Source organism: Apis florea, unplaced genomic scaffold, assembly GCF_048593485.1.
Source record: "Apis florea isolate Af1SG1 unplaced genomic scaffold, ASM4859348v1 contig_2411_pilon, whole genome shotgun sequence".
Classification (NCBI taxonomy): Eukaryota; Metazoa; Arthropoda; class Insecta; order Hymenoptera; family Apidae; genus Apis; species Apis florea.
This window is the reverse complement of record NW_028256580.1, coordinates 1115303-1128832: the sequence shown is the minus strand read 5'-3', so window position 1 is coordinate 1128832 and position 13530 is coordinate 1115303. Positions and strand designations below refer to the sequence as shown.

The 13530-nt window shown below is 32.0% G+C and overlaps 1 protein-coding gene and 1 long non-coding RNA gene across 3 annotated transcripts in view; one reads left to right on the top strand and one right to left on the bottom strand.

Moving 5' to 3' along the window:
* LOC100868446 (uncharacterized) overlaps nt 1-13530 on the bottom strand; it is a 57145-nt gene that overhangs the window by 38044 nt on the left and 5571 nt on the right. The window lies entirely within an intron of this gene.
* On the top strand, nt 8478-12997 carry LOC116414003 (uncharacterized). Its single transcript, XR_015291384.1, has 2 exons — nt 8478-8646; nt 12350-12997. It is a non-coding gene; the product is annotated as an uncharacterized LOC116414003 (long non-coding RNA).

The window sequence follows — 13530 nt, the reverse complement described above, 5'->3', positions numbered from 1 at the left end:
CTTTGAAATAAATATATAAAATTTATTTTTAAAAGAGTTTTCGAATATAGGTTGCAGAATTTTCATTATAATTATTTGTAACTAAAGAATTTGGAAAAAAAATAAATTCTATAAACAAAAAGATAAATATGTAGACCAAAATTTTATCCTATCGTTTAATTATTTTATTATATAACTATCATGTGATAATATATATATACATATATATATAAAATTTTTCAATACATTCATAAAGCATACTTATCGTTAATAATTTAATTTCGAATGTATGTTAAAAAAAAAGAGGGAATTTTACGATTGATTTGTCAAAAATAAAAATAGAAAGGATATTTGAAAGGGTTTGAAAACAATTGCTATCTTTGGAACTCCCTATTTCCCAGGCGCCTCTTGTACACCGAGTAAAAGAAAGACGCGTGTATGCACGTACACACTTATATCGAGTCCGTGTCGTCGTGACGTCCTCATCGAGAACGCAAACCGTCTCATTTCTGAACCACGGCCACGTTAAAACTACAGTTAATTCTCCCGATAGGCATATGGCGTTGCTGAACATTGTCTGTATAACATAAACGCAACGTATATGATGATTCTCTTTTTATAAAAGCATTGCTGCTTAAATGATTTTTAATTCGTGATACAGTGACTCTCAAATTTTTGTTTTTTCATTGAAAATGAAATTATATCTTTATTTGAAACGTGCAAATAATTGTTTCCAAATAATTATAATTAGATATAATTAGATATATTAATTATAGTATATATTTATATATATTATAGATTAAATACTATAATTACAATAGTTAAGTTATATTTTTTTTATTTGATTTGAACTGAGAAGTAACGTTTATCAAATAATTTCCAAAAAATAATTAAACGATATTGTTTTGCGATTTCATTACCATGTACGATAATCAGAATAAAAGACATGTCCTTGATATACTGAAAGCAACGAAACGAAATATTTTTCTCTTAGAGAACAGATTACAAAACATCAATTTGCATCTGTATTCGTACAAATTCCATTTTAAGGTCGACTTGCAATTGCGATCACTTCAATTTTCTACTATCTGTTTTAACCAAATCACGTGAGTGTTGGAGAGTTGTTCGACTAACTTCGTCGCGTCGCACGTACACAGGCACATTTATTTACGCATGCGCATATTCGTTAACTTGTAGAATTATTGGTGTAGATAAAAACTGTACGGTTAAATATTTAGAAGAAGAAGTTGAGAATAATACTTAAACGGATTAAGATTATTTATCTTACACTGTGATAACGTAAAATTCGAAATATTAAAAATTGATCAAATGTAATATTTTTATTAAACACTACTGTATATAAGAAAAAAATTCCTCATTCGATAATACGTACGACTAACGAGCACGTTGTAGCGCTGAAGTCAACTGAAATGAAATTCGACTTGGAGTGGGGAGATTGGTTTGTCAGTTCGCGTGCCAGAAAGACATACGTAAAGCAAGGTTGTGACGCAGTCAGATGGGCCTCCTCACCCGTGTCGCAAAACGCACTCGAGACACGATACATTCTTGCAATCTACATACGCCAAGCTGTCAGATTAATTGAATGAAATTATTGAACGTTTCTAAATCCACCTTGCCCTGAATGAATATTTCTAGGAAAAACAATTTCTTATGAGAAAATTTGTTCTAATAATATTAATAAAACAAAACAGGTATCTTCAATATCCTCAATCGCGAATCAAACTGATCAAATTTTTTTTTGTTAATTTAATAAAGACAATCGATCGAAATATTAATAACTGAGCAGTTTTTGATGATCACACACGCGATTGACAAGTGTAATTGAAATTGGTAAGCGGAATGAATAAATTTGTTTGTCCAGAGTTTTTATCGGGGTGGAGCAATGGCGACGACTCGAAATCGTGCGTACACAGAGTGGCTCCGGCTCTTTTTGATCTTACGCAGTCGAGACACAAAGACAGCCCTTTTTTAAGCGGGGTACGGATTTTTCTCTGGTCAGGGTGTGCCAATCTCAATGTCGGCCTATAATAAAAGGGTGCAGAATTACTTACGTTCGATAATGGTTCCCCTCTATATGCTCGGCTACCGCATGAATCGTTCACTACCACGTGTGATCGATAATGTTTTATTTCTTAACTCGAATATTATTATTATTATTATTATTATTATAATTTATCAATTTTTTAACACTGATATGTATATAAATTTTCTTTTTTCGCCGCTCCTCTTTCCAATTCGAATTTATATAAATTATATAACACGAAATAAAATCGTGAAAGATTAAATCTCAAACAATCAAATAAATAATTCCTTTCCAAGAAACACTTTCACAGCAAACAAACGTTAGGACCATTATAGCATCATGAATTTACTGGCTTTTTTTTTTTTCTTTTCTTTGTTTGCCATAGAAAGGAGTCTGTATACATCGATTCCCTCCCGTGGCTGATACACAACCAAGTTTATTCACGTGCTTAGATAACTCTGGCTAGTTTAAGCGACTAGTTCGAGCTAAAAAAAAAAAAAAAAAAAAAAATAATAAAACAATCCTTCCACACCACACACGCATTTAATCCATCGTGAATATATTAATAAGTACAATGGTCGAGAAGATTAATTTTTTTTCGAGTAATTAATAAAGAAGAAGGACGAGAAGAGAGAGAGTTCATTTGTAAATAAATAAGAGGCAAAGACGGAGGAATATCATTGTTCATTCAGGCCTGGGATCTATTATAAGTGACGCCCTTTTCGACGACCCTCGAAATCCACGAGCCCCTTCAGACTAAAATGAATATGCTCGATTTAATACGGTCTTGTCTCGTCTAAAATTGTTCGAATAACCACCGAAATTAACGAAACTCTGCTTAATCTCGAATACAATATCGAAAAAGATGTATAGCAAGCTTGTTTGCACGTGTGTATATATATATACAACGTATGGTCGAAGATATATATTTTTTGGCCTTTAAGAATTTTCCTGTCGCTTTTCCAAACACCGAGAATAGCTGGCTACTTTATTTCTGGAAGGATTAGACGACCAAGGGCTGGCAGAGGAAACTGGAAACCGACGAGATGTTCGTTTACAGAGAAACCAGTTTGTCAATGCGTCCAATTTAGAATGTAAATTGAAGAATCCATCATATCCACGCTGTATATTTCGAGACCAGTTAAGGTTAGGTTCACTTTAAATAATCTCGTGGTTTCAAAGAAAGCAAGAAAGAATGGACGCAAGGTTTTTTTAATTCATTGGGAAAAAAGGTTTTCAATTCGACAATCTTCGATCGAACAAAATATAATGATAAAATTTAATCATCAAACATGTATTTTATTACAAGAAAAATAAATCTTTAAACATCATAAATGTGAATATTATCGAGGAACAAATACTTGGATGGATAGATATTTGTTATTTGTTAAGATAAGAAAATTTGTGAAAGTGTTTAAGACGAGGACGACATTTCCTTCTTGATTTGTGATCCGTGGGATTAGATTAGTTTCTGATGGAAAATCATCGTCCGATTTAATCCTTTTCCACGGGAAAAGGAAATTTCTCGAATCACGTCTTCGAAAACAATCCTCGGTGAGTATATCGGTCAATTTCTAATTCTTGTGTATGAATCAATAGTTTTTATTATAATATTGCTCGCATTTATTGCTACAAGAAAAATTTCGTTTTGAAATAACACTTTTTTTTTTTTAAATATTTTGTATTTTCTGATAATATTCGAATAAAAATAAGTTTAGGAATTATGTTATAATTTCAAAACTACTTAACGTAACTTTTCCTGGCCTAATTCTAATCTTAACCTAACCTAACTTAATTTAATATAATATATTTATTTCGAATAAATAAAGAAAAAAACAAAAAAAAAAAAAAAGTAATGTTCCAAAAATGAAGTTCAAAATCCATTTTAAATGAGTTAAAAATAAAATTGATGAATTCGAAAGGGAAATATAATATGTAACAGCGGGCGACCTAAACGTAGAAACCAATGTCGAAGTTACGCGACAGAGACACGCTGAATCCCGTGACCGGCAGAAATAAGAGCAGGAAAATTCTCGAGGGAGGCAAGGGAGGCCGCACGACCCACTTACGTTGTTGATAGACAATAAAATGCGGCATCAATGCGGCAGCTTGCTCCCTCGAAGGCTAATCGGTAATTAAAACTCGATTACCGCCCATGTTTCCGCGAAATATCGATAAAATCCCCTCTCATTACTTTCTATTTTCTTAAATTGTCCGTACGAATTTTTTCCACGCGATTAACTTTTCGACTATGATATTCTTTTCAAAATTACCTATTTTATGGATTAACACTTTAGGAATTTATTATAAAACTTATAATCAATACTCTTTGTATTTAATTCTTTAATATCGATTTCTATGATGTTTTTAATAACGATGTATTATAACGATAGATCGATAGTCTATCCTCTATAAATATTAATAAATAAATATACAATAAAATATAGACAATATAGACAATAAAATATTATAATTACGATATTCAAAATTTTTTCGAAATAATTATATATATAATTTATAAGAAAAAAAAAATAGTGAATTTTAATCATATAAACAACGGAATATGTATTTGGCATAAAGTCAATATTAAACTCGTTTGAAAAATATTATACGAAACGGAAGCGTTAAGGAAGAATAAACATCGCGTTTCCAACGATTTTGCTTATATTTGAGAAATCAGGTCGCACGAGGAATTAGACAACGTGATCGCAATAGACGAGTTCGACTCACTGTGTCCGTGTATAAGTATACACGCGTGTCTTTCTCAATGCCAAGCCACGTCACAATTCATTTCCCAACCGGTGTACTGCCCGACATTCTTATCCTACCTGACTATCCCCACTTTGTCCTCTACGTTCACGCTGCAGCATGTGTACAGTTAGGCTTCTCCATTGCTTTTCCAACCTCGCCTGTTTATTTCCGATTCCTTCATAATTTTTAATCGTCACGCACCTCGTTTCACTATGTATTTTCGAATAAACAATCGTAGAATAATCATTGATTCGATTTAAAATAATGAATTAAGAATTATTAGAATAAAATGTTTGTTAGTTTATTTTGGTAGTTGTTTAAAATGATTCTGAACAACGTAATCGCCAGAATTAATTTCGTATTACGTAATACACAGATATTCAAACACTAATCGGTTAGAAGTAGCGAGTTGATCGCTTAGCGCAAGGTCTCGTGACTCGGCAATTCTCGTGACAGATCGTGAGAGTTCGACAAAACGGCGCGTGACGGATCTAATGTAAGACGCGTATTACGTCGAGTTAAAAATCGATGTATCGAAAATTATGGACGTATCGATATATGTACATTAAAAATACACAATCGATAATCAAGATTCAACATTGACAAATTAACAAATGGATATAAGTCCATTGATAAATAAATAAACAAATTTCTATATTGTTGATAAAAAGAAATTAAGAATGCTAAAATATCGAAAGCTGTCAAGAATATTTATAAGAGAAAGATTTATAATTGCATCTCTTATCAAGCTTTTATTTATATTATTTATTGTATACAATTCACATTGCTGTTTATGCACTTTAACTGAATGTAGTTCTGCATAATGACATTGCATCGAATTTACGTAAGATTAAACGAACTTGAGAGAGCCTTAGGACGAGCAATCGACGTGTACTTACATTCCATGACAGAAAATGTAAAAGTTAACGTTGCCCCATCGAACTTACAGACTTTCACTCTCAGCAAAAATATCCCTACTGCTTCGTGTATTTCTCCGAAACAGCCGTAATGTAATACAATCCCATTAAATTCCGATCATCTTCGACTTCGTTGAGTTTTATAACGCAATCGTAATCCGACACCTTTCTTAATTATATCACGATCAATTTCCTCGAATTCGAACAACTCGATAATTATATATATATATATAAATAATTATAATTATTTATAATTTGTACAAATGTATTTGTGATTAACAATTCTTTTCATAAGAAAATAAATCATTATTCAAATATAATGAATATCGTTTCTCAGCAATCTCAATGCTAAATAGATAATATAAATAATTGAAATACATAACACGAGAATGCAAGATACAAGTGTGAAAAGATCAGTCGGATATGAATATCTAGAGACAAAATTGACGCGATACGGCACTGGCCCAAAGAAAGTCGTTTCCCCAAGAGTCGTGTGAAACCGTTTGTCTGTGCCTGTCAGCTGTGTATATCGCGGCTCTCCGACCTAGAAACCCACTTTCTTACCGAATTAAAAGCGACATCGAATGTACTGTAGGTTCGGCTAGATATCAACGGTCAAATACATAGATACCTGCCGTCTTACCAATAACTAGCTGGAAAATAAACTTCTTTTTCTCTGCGACCAATCATGTTGTTCTTCTTTACGAGCAGCCTCGTTTCTATCCAATATTTTTCTACCTCTTTAACAAATATTCGATATTTAACCGTAGAAACTGTTAAAGAAATTATAGAAAAAATTTGAATGATTATTATTATATTTAGATAATTAAAATTAAGGAGGATAAAAAAATATACGATAAAACAAATAGGTTATGTATGATTATGATGGGAAGGGACTGGTAGAAGAAGATAATAAACACAATACTGCGTGCGCAGCTTTCTTAACCTCATGACATTTTCAACTAAACGACTCGACGCGACACGCGCACAAAATCGAAAGTTTGTTTTCTTTTTCTCTGTTTTTCGTGATTCTTTTGATAATTCGATATTTGGAACGCGAAATGATCGAATGTAAGAAGGCAATAAAGGGAGCACGGGAACAGAGGCAACGAGGTAGAAGATATGGAACAAACGAGGTTAAACAGTAGACACGCGCAAGAGGAGCGGAAATACGCGGCCCCGATCTACTAAGCACAGTCATTTCCGAGCTTACACTTGTACACGATAGTCATAGCAATGTTTTAATTTCTTATCGTCCATCTATCAATTGAATCTTTAGATTTAGATAATAACTTTTGCCTTTTGTAAATAATATATATTGTAGAAAATATTTCAGAAATCTGAAAAATCATTTCATTGCGAAATAATTTTTTCAAATTTGAAAAAAAAGTTTTGAATTTAATTTGTAATCGGATAATAAAGAGTCTATGCAATAATAAGTTAAAATAGATTAGAAAAATATTCTTGTTTGATACTCGAATCGATTAAAATAAAGGCAAGGAAATGTTAGAAAAGAAAAATAATAGTAGCGATGACCTTGACTTCTTTCGGTTGTTGTTCTAAGAGGAGCGTGGGCGCGATGGTTGTCAACGAGGGTATGAGAATACGTGAAGGGTGGCGGTAACACGACATATCGGTGTCTCCATTGAAATAGCTTTTAGGCCGGATTTAAATAATCCTTGCTCCGCGAAATCCTCTTTGCGTCGATTCTTGTATCCTTTGTATAATAACGAACAGATCTTTTTAACCGAGTCTTGACCGATAACCAATATATCTGATCTATTGTCTGAAAATTATATAACAACACTTTCGGTTTTGAATTTTTCGTTCTGATAAAGAAAATTTTCAATTTTTCTTTTAATTAATTTAGAAAATAAAAAAATAACAGTTTTTTTTACATATTTAAAATTTATAATAACGTTTTCTTTTTTTTTCTTCTTTTTAATTTATAACTTATAATAATGTATTCTTTGTTCAAAACTTATAAAAGCATAAATAATAATAATTAAAAAATTTTTTTCGCATATAAATGGCAATTGATTTAATGTCAATTTTTCGATTAGATACATACATTACATTAATTGTTAGTAACGCATAAACATGACACAACAGTAGCCCATTTAATTATGCCTTGGTGAAAGGTCGGATGCAACTACGGTTAAAAGTCTATGCAACATTATGATGTTTAATAAACCCTGTTCAAAAGGATTTCTTGAGTTATTTCACTAGCCACTGTTTTCGTGACATGTATAATTCTATAAAAATGCACGAGATCTGATTATTTGATCACAATTATTAGATATCTATCACTGATTCAAATAGTAATTTTTATTTTAAAAAAATTAAATTCAACAAATTATATAATACAAAAAATTAAAAAATTCTTTTTTAAAATTTTTAAATTTTAAAGTCTCGAATTTTGTGAAGCGATGTTTATAGATTATGGATTATTTATGGATTATCTGTATTTTTTCATATATCTTTTGTAATGAAAACAAAATGATAATAATGATAATAATTTTGATAAGTAATAATACGAGGAATAAAAAAAAAATAAATATTTTTTTCTTATCTCTCTGTGTTCAAAGTGAAACCTCCACATGCAATTATGCATAAAACGTAAAATAAATAAATAAGATATAATTAACGAAAAATGATACAGTTTCGAAGATAAGGATGACATCATTTCACGGACCTTGTCCGTGAATCCGAATGAAACCGGGCTCCTGACCTCATCCTACGCACCTGCCAGTGGCCCACAACCGATGGAGACTGCGATCATCTCCGAAGTTTTACGACGACACACGAGGGCGCAATCGATATCGCGGAGGGGGATCCGTCTCGCCACAGTTACGGTATCTGTCGTACTCCGCCACGAAAATTAAAGATCCGTTTGTGTTACGTGCACAAAAAGATGTTGCCCGTAACAAGAATACGAGTTTCTTCGTAAATATTGTAAGTATCTAATTTTAAAATCTTTCAAAGATTGTTTGAAAAACATGCTATTTTTATTTTTTCACAACTAAACTGACGTTCATAGATGAAAGAATTCTTAATAGCAAGTATACCAAATATGATGTTTAGTATTATATTTTTAAGAGACTGATAATTATTCAAATAATTATTTAATTACTTTTCGAAAGTAATATGTATTCAGTTTATTTTTTTCGTTTTCATCTTCACTTATATTCTGTACATGATGAATTATTTTTTGAGACGTTGTAAAATATCTGAATTTTATTGTTAATTTTGATTTCATTTCCAAGATATTGCATATCTCTCTTAATATACTCTTAATCGAATCGTTAATAAAATATATACGTATATAAAATAATAAAGAAAAAAAATTCGAGATAACGTAATACAGCCATAGTTGCGTTCTTTTCTCTAATTTTTCAACAAGGTAGTTTCCTTTTGCTTAAAAAGGCCGCGATGATCAAAAGGGGGAGAGAAGACGAGGACAAAAAAGAGAACGAAACACAGCATCATAGGGGAGAGAGTCAAAGAATTTTACTGGCGGCTTGCGCGCGTGCGTGCGCGCACACATACAGAGTTGATGTTGGTTTGTTTTTCACCTCGCATTGTGCGCATCGTTCGTTACGTCTGGCAATTATCTGGCCGCAAGCTCGTACTGCTTTTAATATTTTTAATCCGCGAAACTTGAAGCTGAACCGCGCAAAGTAACTTTACTGTTAAATTTTATTTATTTATTTTTTTCGATATAAGAGGAAATTTTCCATAATAGAATTTTTCTCAAAATCTCGATATATTTCATTGATATGAAACATAAACGATCAGTAAATAAAATCAATTTATTTTTATATTTATTTCCGAAAAAATTTTCTCTTTCTTAATATTCAATTATTGAAATGATTTTGATATTTTGGACGGTTTTGGAATAATAGTCAAAATGATTCGAGATGTTATGTGACACCATTGAAAGCAATTTGTGGCATTCGCAAGGACTACCGGCAACGATCGTCCAAAGGACGGAATTTCAAGACGCCTCCTGCCAGTAAATCCGATCGATCAGTCTGCCCTGTTTAGCCTCCAACAACGCTGAAATCTCCTCGACACTGTTCACTGATGGATTCAACTGATCATAGTTCGTGATAACCAACATTCTCGACTTGTCTTTTCAACCTAAAACAACTTTAAAAGTAAAAGTTAAAGGGAAATGAATGTTTCGAACTTCGTCCATAAGATGTCGACATTTTCGACGTAATGATGATGTAATGACAATCTAATTATATATTTAAATTTCTAGTAAGTTTGCATTAAATTTAATGTTCGATTGATAAAAAATTCCGATCGAAATGGATTCTTTCCGTATGAGTAACAACAACAACAAGTTAGTATGAGTACTAAAAATGGGCTCGTTTCAAGTGAAATTTTCCAGAGATACGGATGGAAAAAGATGGACAAGCAGGAAGCAAGAAAACGGATCGCGGATCAAGCGAAGAAAAGAGTAAAAGCAGGTTAGAACGGTAATATAATATGTGAGCATGTATACTCGTATATAGACGCGTATAGAAAGCGTCGTTGCTCGATTTCATTCAATTTTGCCTCATTGCGTTCCAATTTTTAAATATTAAACCGATTATATACATTACATTATTATTCGTATTCGTTTCAATTTAATAAACAATTAGAATAACTTTCGAAACATAAATCTCGATTAGCATTTGTTAAAAATTTCAGACTAATAATGAAAAATTTATATACGTAATTCGAATATCTCGAATTATTGTATCGAAAGTAGATAATATCGTAAAGCGAACATTTGCTAAGAGAACCCTCTAGCGGATGGGGATGACAAAATATTTTACGCAATCGACTTTATCGGTAGATCATGGCGTAACGATGTTTCATATTAACCTTCTTCTCGAAAACCTAATCCATTGCATTTCGTCCATTACACACCACAGTCAGTTAACTCTCTAACTTGTTAAACTTTCTACCTCGTATCGATTCAAAAAAAAAAAAATAATTTATTTAGGCTTACATTTCTATAAAGAAAATCGATCGATTTTATTTAAAATTATTTTTAAATTTAATAATTTAACGACACGCATAAATTTGATAACTTAAAATTTTATAAATACAATATTGTTTTCTTCAATTATACAAATAAGCAGGTGGTTATCAGGTGTAATAAAATCGAATGAAAGTTTCGTTTTGGGCAATATATCGTATCGTTGTTGGACGATCGATATTACATCGCGCTCTTCTCTCTTCCTAGGTCCAATAATAATTCGGTGTTTTACGATGTTGATCGACCGTCGACATAATTACGCGGCCGAGCTGGCAGCGTTACGTGTACCTGACGCCCAATTAATGCAGCGGCATTGGCGAATTATCGGCCATCGCACTTTTTCCTTATTCCCTTCCTTCTGATTTATCGACTCGCCCAAGAACTACCAAGAAAAAACAAAAACATTTGTTCTTTCGTGAACGAAACGAAATTATCGATTCGATATAGTTTCAAAATTTTCGGGAGGAAAATTAACGGAATTTTTCTAAATTCGATGTTCTTTGAAAAATATATAATGCAGAGACGAAAATTAAGAAAATTAAGAAATTTCAACCGAGTTGGAAGCATATGTAAATATGAAAGCAAAGCGATTCTCGTAGGCAGTTCTCGGTTGTTGCGATTGATTAGCTACGAGAACCGGGATGCACACAAACGTCGCAGTACGCAGGTGAACGCATGTAAACGCCCTGCCAATGTAAATGTAATTATGGATTCGCTTTGATGTCGTAAAACGCTCGCTGTCGATAAAATTACGTGTCTTATTAGCTCCATAGCCAGTTAATACATTTAATATACAAGTTTATGCTACGTTCTAAGATGGCTTCCTATATATCGAAATAATGAAACCATTTCCTTCTTCCCTTTAATTTATTCTTTTCTATTAAATAAATTGAAAAATTATAATTTCACAATTTTAAAAATAAAAAATTCTACTTATTAAACATCTACTTTTTTTATTGTTAAATATTTAGTAACATAATCTCTCTCTCTCTCTCTCTCTCTCTCTCTCTCTCTCTCTCTCTCTCTCTCTCTCTCTCTCTCAAAATTATGTTATATCTCTGATTGATTAACTGATATGATCATTGTTCACATGTATCTCTTTGTCTCGTTTTATCTATTATGAAATTTGTCAAGTTGCTTACAACTCGATAAATAAGCCTATTTCTGATTAATTTATCTGTATAAAGATTGAGAACCAACTTCGAGAACCCTCGTTTTCATTAATACTTTCAACACATCTCTTATCAATTCCTTACGAATGGCTCGTTTATCCATCGATTCAAAACACTGCGATAATACAAATAAATTATCATCTCAAATTTTTTTTTTTTTTCCCCCATTTTCTTTTCAATAATCCAATAGGAAAATTTCGAAGCTCAGCAAATTATTCAAGTATTTCGAAAAAATATAAATTCAACAATTTGAATAATTTAATATTAAACGTTGGAGAAAAATTATTAAAATTATAAATTTTAAATTAAAAAAAAATATCTGAATAATTTAGAATGAATGAGATAATTTAAATTTTTAATTTAATTTTCTATATATATATATATATATATATATATATTTTGATTAGCAAAAATCATTTTGAAAAATTGTTTGTATCGTTGTGACGATTAGGCAAAGCAAGCAGAGTCGTCGTGGTTCCGGTAGATCGGCGATTCCAAGGTCAACGAGGCGATAACTGTCGGCGCGCACGACGGGTTATCTTTCTTAGATCGACACGTCGAGAACGAATGGAGAACGAGTCGAGAACGCGTCGAGAGGATGGACAGCGTTTATTATGCGGGTGTTATGCGCGTGTACACAGTGAGGCGGAGTTGGAAATCAATAACCCGTGTTATAAGGTATTTGGCCATGCCGAGGATATCGATTATGTAGCATGCTCGACGCACACAAAACCTGTTTCAAGATTGTAATCATAAAAACGTGTAAATCAGATTTTTCAACTTGCAGTAGAAATTTAGAAAAAAAAGGTCTATACAATTCCAATCGAAATCTTGTGTTGATTGTTAATCCATCTGTTTCGAACAAGTGTTATTTCCAGATTGTACATATTGAGAACGATACGAAAAGAAAATTGTTAAGAAAACAATGTTAAGAATAACTAAATAAATTGAATATTCGAAGAACAGACTAGATATTTAGCTTTAAGCAGACAACAATTAATGAATAGCAGAACGATCCAATATTTACATGCGTAAATCTTGCTCAACAAGAATGTTAACTGGTCATTGGTTAAATAAAAAAGGAAAGAAAAAGCAAAAATTAACTGTTTTTTACCTGTTTAACTTCGTTAAACAAAAGGAATATGAATGTTCGGCAGGAAGAATTTGAAACGGTCTTTGTTCGATTTAATTTAGCATGGTTTCACAATTACGAAGGCGATAGAATAACGATAAAGCTCGAAGAAGTGTATTGCGCGTGTTCCTCGCGATGGAAACAGCCTTGTGTCTCCACTTTCCATTACGTCATGGAAGGATGAGACCTTCGCCGTGCCTTGCGACATTTCCAATTCTGTTTTTTTTCTTTTTTTTTTTTTTATCAACAATATTCCCGTCTAATTCTTTAATTCCACCTGCTTATTCAAGCTGCTTATTAAAAAAATAATAAAATCGAAAAAAATATTATATTAATTGGATAATTCCATTGATATATTTGAACTAGAGATAACTTACAATATAAGCCAATTTTGTTGCATATTAACCGATAAGAAGATAAATAAAATATGACTTCAGAATGAGAAGATGTAATTCAAGTCGGTTCGTAATCGAACGCGATCGGTCATGATTACCATTAAT